Consider the following 13397-nt stretch of genomic DNA (forward strand, 5'->3'; position numbering starts at 1 on the left):
TTTCTGTTAAGTGGTTGGGCAGCCAATGAAGAGGAATCAGCCAAGGAAGATGGAGAGAGGAAGAAGCAAGAGGAGAGAGAACACATGCTCTGGATGAGGAGAAGGCAGCAGAGGGACTGGCATATGAAGAGTATGTTGGTATGAGATGGTAAAAGACCTTATTGCAGCTTGATAGTCTGGAGAGTGCTGTGACAGCAGATTTTGTTTTTCCTTCTTAATATGCTATCACAGAGGCACTACCACTGTCACTGATTAGCTCAGCCTTGGACAGCAGTGGATCTGTCTTGGAGCTGACTGGCACTGGCTCCATTGGACATAGGGGAAGCTTCTGGCATCTTCTTACAGAAGCCACTCCTGTAGGTCCCCCGCTACTAAAGCCTTGCCATGCAAACCTGTTACATGCAGTGCCTAAGTCTAAGAAACAACTAAGAGGGTTTCTAAGAATGGCTGGATGTTGTTGACTGTGGATTCCCATTTTCAGACTGATTTTTTTACCCTTCTATGCTGCCACCAAAGGGTCAGAAGGAATACTGGAATGGACAGCTGAGTGCTGACAAAGCTTTGATGAAATTAAGAAAAAGCTTATGGAAGTTCCTGTACTAGGACTTCCAAATTTGGTAAAGCCCTTTCATTTGTATGTACATGAAGGGCAACAACTGGTGTTGGGAGTCCTCACCCAAACTTTGAGAAGTTGGAAAATGCCGTTGGGTTATTTCTCCAGTTAGATTAAGTCAGTAAAGGTTGGTCCACTTGAGAGCTGTTGTTGCAACATTAATACTAACTGAGGAAGCAAGGAAGCTGATCCTAGGAGAGCCTGTTACAGTGTTCATACCCCACGCTGTTATAATCCTTTAAGGAAACAAAGGACATCGTTGGATTTCCCCAAGTCTACTTTCAAAATATCAAGCTATTTTATTAGAGCTAAATGATGTTACTCTCTCCATGACTACAACTTTAAATCCTGCAACCCTTTTACTTATCTCTGATCACGACAAGCTACAACATGATTGTTTGGTGACAACTGAGCAAGTATACTGTAGTAGGCCTGATTTACAAGACACTCCACTACCCGATCCGGATTTGGAAATATTTACAGACAGGAGTAGTTTTATGTTAAATGGAAAGCGATGTGCTGGATATGCAGTAGTGACAGCTGAACACATACTAGAAGCAAATCTGCTACCTCATAATACCTGAGCTCAGAAAGCAGAATTAATAGTGCTGACCAGAGCATAAGAAATGAGTACAGGAAATAAACTAAATGTATATACAGACTCAAAATAAGTGTTCCATGTTGTACATGCCCATGGTGCAATCTAGAAAGAAAGAGGATTATTGAATTTGCAAGGAACTCCCATTAAATACGGTTCAGAAATCATGAAACTATTACAGGCCGTGTTTCAACTAAAGCAAGTTGCTATAATACATTGTAAGGTTCATCAGAAGGGAAGTAGTAAAATGGTTAAAGGAAATAGGAAAGCAGATGTGGTAGTGAAGGTAGTGGCCCTACAGAAGTCAATGATAGAAGGACCTAACCCCTAAAATTACCTTTACCTTTTTATATAGAAAAGGAAGATCAATTAGTGGAACAATTAGACAGTACTAAAACCAGCCAGGATTGGTGAGTAACACCTTTGAAACAGATACTCATTTCTGAAAGGACTATGGAATTTTTGCTGAAGAAACTACATCAAGAAATGCATATGGGTTCTGATGCATTGGTACTGACTATTAAAAAATATATTATAGGACTAAAAATACAAAATGCAGATGACGTTCTTAGAAGATATTCTGTTTGTTGTGCCAATTATCCCAAGATTGAAAAAAGACTTACTGGAGGAAATGTGAGGCAAGGAATTACTCTGGGAGAATACTGGCAGATAGATTTCTCAGAGCTAACTAGATATAACTGATATAAATATTTGTTAGTGCTAGTGGACACTTTTTCTGGTTGGCCTGAAGCCTTTCCCTGTTGCACCAACAGAGCAAGGGAAGTAGTAAAGGTATTACTAAAGGAAGTAATTCTGAGATTTGGTATTCCAGAGGGAATGTCTTCAGATAATGGACCACATTTATAGCAGAAATGGTACAAGGAATTTCAAAATTTTTACAGGTCAAATGGGATCTGCATACTCTTTGGAGGCCTCAATCCAGTAGGAAGGTAGAGAGGATGAGCCAGACCCTTAAAAGGCAAATTTCTAAACTTTGGAAACAAGAAATTGGATCATTTTGTAGTAATCCAGACAGAATGTATAGCATGATTACAATGGTGATATTAACAGATAATCCTAATTGGGCAGACATTCAAGGTCTATTAGAATATCTGTTTACGCATGAAGAGAGAGGGTGGTTTTGGAAAAAAGCCCAAGGAGTAATTAGGAAAAATTGAAAGTTTGGATCTGAAAATAACGGGAACTCTTGAGTCTCAATGAATTTCTCCTCAGAGAGGATCCAAAATGGCACCCGAATAAGAGTGCAGAGTTAGATCTATTGAAAACATATCAAAAGTTAATCTTGTGTGGAATAGAGAAACCTAAGAACCTCACAAAATTATATAGGGTAAAACAAGGAAAGAATCTCCTTCATCCTTTTATGAGACTGTGTGAAGCAGCTTGTAAGAGGACTGATCTACATCCTGAGAGCGAAGGAAGTAGGATGTTATTCAATATGATTTTTATCAGATAATCTGCATCAGATATTAGAAGGAAACTTCAGAAGGTTGAAGGGGCAGACAGAATGGTGATTTCACAGCTAATGTCCATTGCCTATAAAGTCTATAATAATAAAGATGAAGTAGAGGAAAAAGAGAAAAAGAGCCAGGCCAAATTCCAGACTTTGTTGTTAGCTGCTTTAATTAATAAACAAGGGTGAGGAAGGGGAATGAGTGTCCGAGGACAGGGAGGATTGAGAGGACAAGGTTGGGGGTGAGGATGTGGTGAACTACCCCTGCAAACTGACCAATGCGTCTATTGCAGGCAGGAGGGGCACTGGAAGAAAGAATGTCCACTAGTATGCAGAAAAGGGAGTCAGAAGGAGCAGTAGGAGTTATGGCAGAAATTGGTTTAGATTGAAGGGGACTGGAGGCGTCTATTACATCTATTACTATTTCCCCAGCCAATCCTCTGGTTCCAGCTGGGGAATGAAGCAATACATTTTTTGATAGACACCGGAGCTACTAATTTGGTAGTTACTAGTTGTAAGGGACCTTTAAGTAAAACCAAAATAAATGTTGGTGCAACAAGGAGGGAGTCCCTCAGGCTGTTTTTATAACCAATGGAATTAACAACTGGGGATGCAAAATTAACACATAAATTTCTTTATATACCAGAATGTCCCTACTCTTTGCTTGGATGAGATCTGCTTTGTAAAATGAATGAACAATTAACCTTTTCTCAGGACTCTGCTCAGTTGCATATTCTTCCAGAAAATTCATGGAAAGTGTAAATATGCCTGCTCACCAAAGAAAAACCTATGAAGGAGGAGATTCCTGACAAAGTTTTGGATGCAGTTATATCACTAATTTGGGCATTAGAGATCCCGAGACGAGCAAAAAACGTGGATCCAGTAAAAACTGAGCTGAAACCAGGAGCCCAACCGGTAAGAAAAAAAAAACAGAAGCCAGAAGGCATGTGGCAACCCAGACAGAGCTCCCACATAAACATGGAGCTGTCCAGGTCATGGGCTGCAGGGAGTGCCTGAGCCTGTCACTGCTACAGGAGGGCAGCAGAGAACATCTGTGTGAGGTGCAGGTGGAAGATCTGCTCAGCCTGGTGGCAGAGCTGAAAGAGGAAGCAGAAAGGTTAAGGAGTATCAGGGAGTGTGAGAGGGAGATAGACTGGTGGAGCCACTCTTTATCATCACTGAGACAAATGCACCGGATGGACACATCACAAGAAGCGGAGGCTCCCCTACCTACTCACCACCAGGCAGGTGGGGCCCTAAGAGATGGAGAGGAATGGAAACAGGTCCCTGCTCAGGGCAGCAGGCGAATCACCTCCTGGCCTACTTCACCTTCCCAGGTACCCTTATACAATAGGTATGCAGCTCTGGAACCTGAGGGCCAGGAAAATGATGATGGGAATGAAAGACCGTCCAGGTTGGAGGAGCTGCCTGGGCAGAGTCAGTCAACCCCACGCATCATGACCATCTCTGCTAAGAAAAAAGTGGCTGTCATCAGTAATTCCACTCTGAGAGGAACAGAGGGCCAATATGCTGACCAGACCCAACCCACAGGGAAGTCTGCTGCCTCCCTGTGGCCCAGGTAGAGGATGTTACCAGAAAACTCCCTTGTCTGGTATGGACCTCTGATTATTATCCATTACTGGTTTTCCAAGTGGGCAATGATGAAGTCCAAAAGACAAGAAGTCTGAGGGCATCAAGAGAGACCTCAGGGCCTTGGAGTGACTGATTGAGGGATCAGGAGCACAAGTAGTGGTTTTTTTCTATCCTGCCAGTCACAGGGAATGATGGTGAGTGTAACTGGAAGATCACACAGATCAATACCTGGATCCAGGCCTGGTGTCACTCATTAAATTTTGGGGGTTTTGATCATGGGTCAGTTTACATGGCACCAGGCCTGCTGACAACAGATGGGGTTCACCTGTCTCAAAGGGGGAAAAGGATTCTAGGTCAGGAGTTAGCAGGGCTCATTGAGAGAGCTTTAAACTAGATTTGAAAGGGTAAAGGAATAAAACCAGGCTCATTAAAGATGAACCTAGGGGCGGCATGTCAGTGTTGGAGGCAAGATCAACAGCACAGCTGAAGTGCATCTGTGCCAATGCCCAAAGCATGGGCAACAAACAGGAGCTGGAAGTGATCGTGAAGCAGAAAGACTATGACATAGTCACCTTCATGGAAACATGGTGGGATAACTTGCATGACTGGAGTGCTGCAATGGATGACTACAAACCCTTCAGAAGGGATAGGCAAGAAAGGAGAGGCAGTGGGGTAGCTCCGTATGTTAGGAAATGTTTCAACTGCATAGAGCTTAATGTTGGTAATAACAAGGTTGAATGTTTATGGGTAAGAATCAGGAGGAAGGCCAGCAAGGTGGATATCCTGGTGGGAGTCTGTTATAGACCACCCAACCAGGATGATTAGGCAGATGAAACATTCTACAAGCAGCTGGGAGAAGTCTCACGATCACTAGCTCTCGTTCTTGTGGGGGACTTTAACTTACTGGATGTCTGCTGAAAATACAACACAGTGGAGAGGAAACAGCCTAGGATGTTCCTGGAATATGTGGAAGATAACTTCCTGACACAGTTGGTCAGTGAGCCAAGCAGGGGAGATGCCCTGCTGGACCTTCTGTTTACAAACAGGGAAGGACTTGTGGTGATGTGGTGATCAGAGGGTGTCTTGGGCACAGCTATCACAATATGACAGAGTTTTCAGTTCTCAGAGAAGTGAGGAATGGGGTCAGCAGGACCTCTACCTTGGACTTTCAGAGGGCCGACTTTGGCCTGTTTAGGAGCCTGGTTGACAGAGTCCCTTGGGAGGCAGTCCTGAAGGGCAAAGGGGTCCAGGAAGGCTGGACATCCTTTAAGAAGGAAGCCTTAAAGGCACAGGAGCAGGCTGTCCCCATGTGCCAAAAGACGAGTCAGTGGGGAAGAAGACCGGCCTGTCTGAACAGAGAGCTTTGGCTGGAACTCAGGGTAAAAAGGAGAGTTTACCACCTTTGGAAGAAGGGGCAGGCAACTCAGGAGGACTATAAGGAAATCGTGAGATTCTGCAGGGCAAAGATTAGAGAGGTGAAAGCCCAGATAGAACTCAGGCTGGCCACTGCCATAAAAGATAACAAAAAATATTTTTACAAATACATTAGAAACAAAAGGAGATCCAAGGATAATCTTCATCCTTTATTGGATGCATGTGTGTGTGAACATTGTCACAAAGGATGGGGAAAAGGCTGAGGTACTTGATGCTTTCTTTTCCTCAGTCTTTAATAGTAAGACCAGTTACCCTCAGGGTACTCAGCTTCCTGAGCTGGAAGACAGGGATGGGGAGCAGAATGAAGTCCCCATATGTTGAAGGATGGCTGGATGAGAAGGGTCACAGATCATTAGAGCATTTGTACGAGCAGAGCCAAGTCTAACCGGTGTGCTATCAAGACTAGGCCTCAGCTGAAATTGCCAGCCATGCTGATGGCTGCAGAATTGCAAGGACACTGCGACCTTAACAAGTTTCACAAACAACTCTAAGGAAGTATGTGTAGTAAAGATAAAGAAGTTGCTTAAGCTAGCTAACTGCAAGTAGGAGGACCATGTAAATGAGTAGGTAGTGATCCTAGCCAATCTGCTGAGTATGCATAATTAGATACACTGTATAAATAAGAGCTATTCGGGCTAATAAATTGAATCATGCTTTATCACTCATACTGAGTCGGCTGCATGTTATTCCCCGTCGCTCGCAAGTGGCGCCCGAACAGGGACCTGATGCAGCTTCGTTTGGAGCGGCAGACACAGAGAAGCACCGGTAGTAGCAGCGACCGGGGGGCGAAGATCGACTGAACACTGACTTGCTCGGTGTGTCGACCAAAGGAGCCTGAACCATCCAAAAGGGGTTCGCCGTCTGTGAGGGCTACTGCAAAGGCTGCAACAGATGACTATGTAAAAGGACTAATCAAGGTGCCTTAATCAAGGCGCAAAACGAGTGCCTTAATCAAGGAGCAGAAAGCGTACCGGCGACATGGATCTCGAGGTAGCCCTAGATCTTTTAAAACACTTTTTGGAAAAGCGAGGTGGTGTAGATTGCATTAAGCAATTATTGGGTTTAGTTGCATTAGGAAAGGAAAAGGGGTGTTTTCAGGATCCCAACTCACTTTTTGATGTGGTAGAATGGTGAAAGTGGGCCAAAACACATGGAGTGGAAATGTCCCCCGCGACTGCTCTTAGTGTGTGGACCTGGGACAATTTAGGATCAACACTGTCAGAAGCCCTGGAAAAGGAATAAAAAGGCGTCCGGGTTTTTGCCTACATGGGGACTGCTTAGACATGTTGTAAGGGGCTTCCAGAATCCGCAAGACGCAAATGGGGGCTTGCAAAATCAGCAAAATGCGAATGGGGGCTTGCAAAATCAGCAAACTGCGATTGGGGGCTTGCCAAATCAGCAAAATGCGAGTGGGGACTTGCAGAGTCCGCAAGACGCAAGTGGGGACTTGCAAAGTCTGCAAGACGCAAGTGGGGGCTTAAAAACTCAGCAAAATGCGAATGAGGGTACATTGTTCAAACCTCCCCTGTATCCCCCTCCAGAATACAGACAAGAGGATGAGGGGGTGGGGGAGGGGGAGAGTCTGTGTCCCTTACCAGACGGCACTCCCCAATGCCCCGAATCCCCTAAATCTCTCCAACTGCATCGACTTATACTTGATACCGATTCCGAGGATGAGGACGACAAGCAGAAGCCTCGGTGGACCGATCCCAGCCCCCCTGACTCCCCCCAGCCAGCACGCCTTCCCCCCTCGGCTCCGGGCCCCCCGCCTGCGTCCTCAGTGACTCCTGTCCCACCCGCCCCCTCGGCTCCGGCCCTGACTGCCCAGGGTGGAAATGCCAAAAACCCAGATTCGGATCCAGCTACGACAACGTTATCAATCACAGGCAATGAAAAAGGTGGAGGTGGTAAAAATCTAGTTTCCAGTGGTACAGTAATGATGTGCGACCCTCAGCGATTTTGGCAGGCTATAAGAGATGGGGCATTTGAAGACGGGAACTGGGATTTAGTAGAACTGATAGGCGGACCTCTCCTTGATCTTCCTATGCCTTCCACCGATGCACCGCACGCATATCCTATTGTATTGGGAGATGCGGCTGCTGGTAATCCTCACGTTCATACACCATTTGCTTGGAAAGTAGTACAGGACTTGCAAAAAACTGTTTCGCAGTACGGGGTGACTGTGTTCTGTCACGCACAAAAGCTGTCTATACTCTACTGTATTAACAGCGGTTGAAATGTATTTTGCTGTTAAAAAAAAAAAGAAAATAAAAAAAAAGGAATTGTGCAGGAGCAGGCTGGAAACTAGGACCATGCGTGGCAATCAGTTAGCTGAGGGGAATGTGCTCGGGCTTGTCTAGACAACAATCAACATGATGAGCTTGTCTAGACAGCAATTAACATGATGAGGCCTGTTTGCAGAGCACAGGGGAGCGGGAAACGGATGGCGCCAAAGTTGGCGCCAAGGAAAGGCAACACCTTGCTGTTAATTAGCCGCCAATCAGGGATTGCCTAGTATGCAAGGCTTAGCCTCAGGAACCAATTGGTTTAAGACGCGCAGCCTTTGAAAGTGTATATAAAGTTGTGCTTCTGTACAATAAACCGACATTTGCTTGCATCAAGCTGCGTCCCGTCTCCTCATTCGCCGCAGAACTGTAGAATTAGGGAATTGTAAAATTGTACAGAACAACAGAACAGAGACAGTGGGTTGTTTTGACATTGATAATGTGCAGTTTTGGCCTTGCTTTGAATGATGTGCAGCTGAGATCCTGTAGCAAAGAGTTAAATAACTTTGGGGGAGTATGAGAAGAAACTAGGATGAGACAGAAACAGAGGAGGAATGTGATCTCACCCCTAGAAGATAAGGAAACAGCATGAACAGTAGAGAGTAGCCTGTAATGAACAGCGCTAAGGAAAGCATATAAATTTGACTGATCACTCAAACTGTATTCATAAGCAGCTTGCTGAGTTAAAAAAAAATGTACAGGCTATAAAGATTGAGAACGGGTTAATGGACTGGCTACAGAGTTTCGGAATTACTGGATGGTTAAAAGATTTGTGTCTACACGGGATAACGGTATTAATTGCCATTGTAATCTTTTTAATGGTATTGATCTGTGTGTGGAATTGCTTTATGAGAATTATGAACAAAATGATAGAAGGGGTCTGGATTGCTCAAAACCAAAAAGGGTGATTTGTGGAATGGCTGGAAGACAACGGGCATATTGTGAGCAATCCAGACCAAGTAACTTTGTTGTAATAAGAGGCCGAGCAGGCCGAAACTGTAACAAGCTGCAAGTGTTGTGAAGGTCATATGCAAGGCCAAGGGAGACAAAGAAACTGTGTATTCGCAGAGAGATAAGAGAGTTGGACAGAAAGATGAGAAAAAACAGGATGCCTGCACAAGGGAGGAGCAGCGTGTGGGCACCACACTGGGACCAATCATAGGGGAGGTGGAAGCGTGTGAATGAGTAGTTTTAACCCATCGCCTTTTAAATAACAAAGCCTGCGTAGTGTGTGTATTTTTAGCTGGGGGTATAAATTGGTGTGAGTCTATTAATAAAGTGGCGCTAACTCAAAATAAAAAAAAAGGGGGGGAATTAAGGGAATGTCCCCAGAGGCACGATTAGAGAAAACATGTTATGTTTTGAACTTTCTGAAAATCTCTGCCGACCATGCGGTGCCTCCCATTGTGCAACATTTTGTGTCAATTATGCGGTGCTTCCCATTGTGCGACATTTTGTGTCAATTGGTGACAAGCAGCAAAAGCATGAAGGTGTCAGTACGCATGAAAGACCCTCGTACTGGGCATTGGTCGGGACCGCATGAATTGTTAACTTGGGGGAGAGGTTATGCTTGTGTTTCTGCAGATGAAGGTCCACGATGGATACCTGCTCGCTGTGTGTGGCCTGAGCTTAGTGCACCGGATCGTGGGAGCACTGCTGCCAGCAGTCAACCCAACAACTAATGTGTGGCCTCCTTACTGAACCAGTCCTTGTTTGGTGTGCCCTTCCTTGAAACTGACTTGCAGACATTGTTGCAAAAAAGTGAATGTATGCAGGGAATGAAGAATCTTACTGAAATTCTTGATGGTTTTTGTTGTTGGCTCAAGGACATGGCTGTGAGGATTTTGATGGTATGTGCTGCATGGATTTTAGGCGCCCCATTGCAGCAACATGTTACCAAAATCTGAGAAAATGTCAGCCATTTTGGCATCAATTCACTCAGTTGGCAGTATTGTTTGTTTGCTATTACCTTGGTTGCCGTCATGTTTGCAAGGGCCCTGCAGAACATGACAAACCTGGTACTAGCTGTTCAAAAAACAAAAAGGGGGAATTGTTGGGGTCTGCAGACAAGTTAGTTGACTTCAAAGACTGAGCCGTGTACCTTTAAGAAAGCCACAAATTGTCAGGTATGTAAACAGGATGTGAAGAATGGGAACTTAGAACCGCAGCATATGGGCACCTACAGCAACAGCAAATAGCAAGCAAGAAAAGGGACACAAAAACCTATCAGGGTCTAACACCTGCTACCACCTTCCCAAGGAAATTGCCAACCGGATTGTTTCTTATTTGTGGTAATAGAGCATGGAATGGAATTCCTTTCTGACCTATTGGTGGCCCATGTACATTTGGTCGTTTAAGTCTAGCACTACCACATCATCACCCCAATAAAACTCATCCCACACGCTGGAAAAGAGATGCAACGGTCCAATTAAAAAAGGACTGTGATGATAACGTAAAATTATGGAATTATGAGGAATTCATTGCTGCTTCAATATTTTTTCCAGGCTTGGCTGCTGGTAAAGCACACTCTAACCTAAAAACTGTCTTGTTGGGTAACTAAACAAGCAAATTTGACTAGTAGAGTTTTAGGAGAACTAGCAGATGATTTAGCTCAGACTCAGCATGCTGTCTTACAAAATCACATGGCAATAGACTTTTTGCTTTTAGCCCACGGGCATGGGTGTGAAGAATTTGAAGGGCTCTGTTGTATGGATTTAGAAGATCGTTCTAATTCCATCCACGGACAAATAAAAGAATTAATCAACCATGCTGATAAAATCCAGCAAGACAAGGGATTCTTTGGTCTTGAAGGTTTTACAAATTGGTTTGGTTTGTCAGGATGGATAAAGAGCTTTTTGCAAAGCGCTATGCTTATCATTGTGGATAACTGGCTAGCTGAAAAGGGTCACATAGACATAGTCCAGCTGGCTGGACAAAAATGCACATTGCTTTCAGCTTATCTGAAGTAAAGCAAAAATACACTGTCTTTGGCTGTTCTTGTTACACAATAACAGGAAGATTTCAGTGGGAAAAGAATGTTGCAGGTGGGAACAGATAACTACAGAAGAGAAACTAGGGGCGGGCTTGGTATTTAGGCAACTAACCAATAACGAGCTTAACTTTTGTAATATGTATGAGCTAATTATAACAAGGCATAAAAGGTGACTGTAAGGTTCAATAAACGAAGTCTGCTGATCACTCATATTGAGTGACTGTGTCTTCCCTCTGTCGCGACATATCATGATTGTAATCATAGTAGTAGTATTATTATTTTCTTGCTTATTGTCATGTATGCGTAAAAGCTTAGATCGTGTTGTGAGTCAGGCCCTGCTCGTACAAAAAGAAAAAGGGGGAATTGTTGAAGGATGGCTGGATGAGAAGGGTCACAGATCATTAGAGCATTTGTATGAGCAGAGCCAAGTCTAACCGGTGTGCTATCAAGACTAGGCCTCAGCTGAAATTGCCAGCCATGCTGATGGCTGCAGAATTGCAAGGACACTGCGACCTTAACAAGTTTCACAAACAACTCTAAGGAAGTATGTGCAGTAAAGATAAAGAAGTTGCTTAAGCTAGCTAACTGCAAGTAGGAGGACCATGTAAATGAGTAGGTAGTGATCCTAGCCAATCTGCCGAGTATGCATAATTAATACACTGTATAAATAAGAGCTATTCGGGCTAATAAATTGAATCATGCTTTATCACTCATACTGAGTCGGCTGCATGTTATTCCCTGTCGCTCGCACCCATAATCCAAGGGGAAATGGTCAGCGACCTGCTGCTCCACTTAGACAGTCACAAGTCTATGGCACCAGATGGGATACACCCAAGGCTACTGAGGGAGCTGGTGGAAGAACTCAGCAAGCCACTCTTTGATCATTTATCAACAGTCCTGGTGTTACCAGATTCTCAGAATGAAGAACTTATCGACACCAATGTGATGTAGATAAGCAGACACTTCTTTATTAACAGCCAGGTGCGTGAGTGAGTCCTCTCACGATCAACGCACACCAAGTTTCAAAATCATACACCATATATAGAACTTATTCATGCATATTCATTAAGTATTCATGCATAATCATAATATTTCCCGTAAATCATTAACATACTCTCCTCCCATATCCGATTCTGCGCAGTAAAGTTTAGAAAAGTCTAAAAATGGGTCTGGGGTATGATTTGGGTAGGTGGTATATGAGTCGGTGGTCGCGATCTCCCCCTGCCGGAATTACCTTTTACTAAAGTTCACGGTTTCTTGGCAGGTAACTACAAGTTGTTCCAGTCGACTCTCCCCAGTTCCCATTAATCCTGTATTCTGACATTTCAATACACTTCCTACATACAGAAGACTAGTCAAATACAAAGAAATCCTCTCCCCAGTCTACTTGTAAATACTGTATACAATTATCTTCAATCATCTTGAATCTTAAGTCTATTATCTAAGTTCTAATCATTCTTACTAGGTGGTTCTGACCTATTCTTTTGGCCTTGCTACAGGGCTGTACAGAGGATTTCATAGCAGCTTTTGCTGTGCAACTACAAGTTTCATTAAAATATATTTCTTATTCCAAATTATTTTATAAAATCAAATAAAGTCAATTAATTCTAACTTATTAATAGATCTGTAACACTGGTAAACCAGGGAGGTCCCAGAAGGCTGGAGGTTAGCCAATGTGACGCCCATCTACAAGAAGTGCAGGAAGTAGGATCCAGGAAACTACAGGACTGTCAAGCCTGACCCTGGTGCTAGGGAAGGTTATGGAGCAGATCATCCTGTGCACTATCACGTGACATGTGCAGGATAGGTGGGGGATCAGGCCCAGACAGCATGGGTTTATGAAAGGCAGGTCCTGCTTGATGAACCTGATCTCTTTCTATGACAAGGTGACCTGCCTAGTGGATGAGGGAAAGGCTGTGGATGTTGTCTACCTGGACCTTATCAAAGCCTTTGATACCATCTCCCACAGCATTCTTCTGGAGAAACTGGCTGCTTATGGCTTGGAGAGGTATGGGTATTGTTACCGATTAGTTAATAAGTTAAAATTGATTGATTCTATTTGATTAATTAATTGATTTTATAAAATCATTTAATAGAATTAAAATGTAGAAGGCTAAGGAAAAAAAAAATTATAGGAAACTTGCATCTACGCAATAAGAGACGTTATGGAATCTTTTGTACGTCTTGTACCAAGGCTAGAAGAAGGGCCTGGAACTATTGTAATAACTCTAGGGTTGGAAGGTTCCATTGTATTTAACCAGTCTTCTGTACGCAGAGGTGTATTGAAATGTCAGAATATGAGATTAATGGGAACTGGGGAGAGTCAACTGGAACAACTTGTAGCTGCCTGCCAAGAAACTGTGAACTTTAGTAAAAGGTAATTCCGGCAGGGGGAGATCGCGACCACCGAC

This window comes from Falco cherrug, chromosome W, assembly GCF_023634085.1.
Source record: "Falco cherrug isolate bFalChe1 chromosome W, bFalChe1.pri, whole genome shotgun sequence".
NCBI classification, from domain to species: domain Eukaryota; kingdom Metazoa; phylum Chordata; class Aves; order Falconiformes; family Falconidae; genus Falco; species Falco cherrug.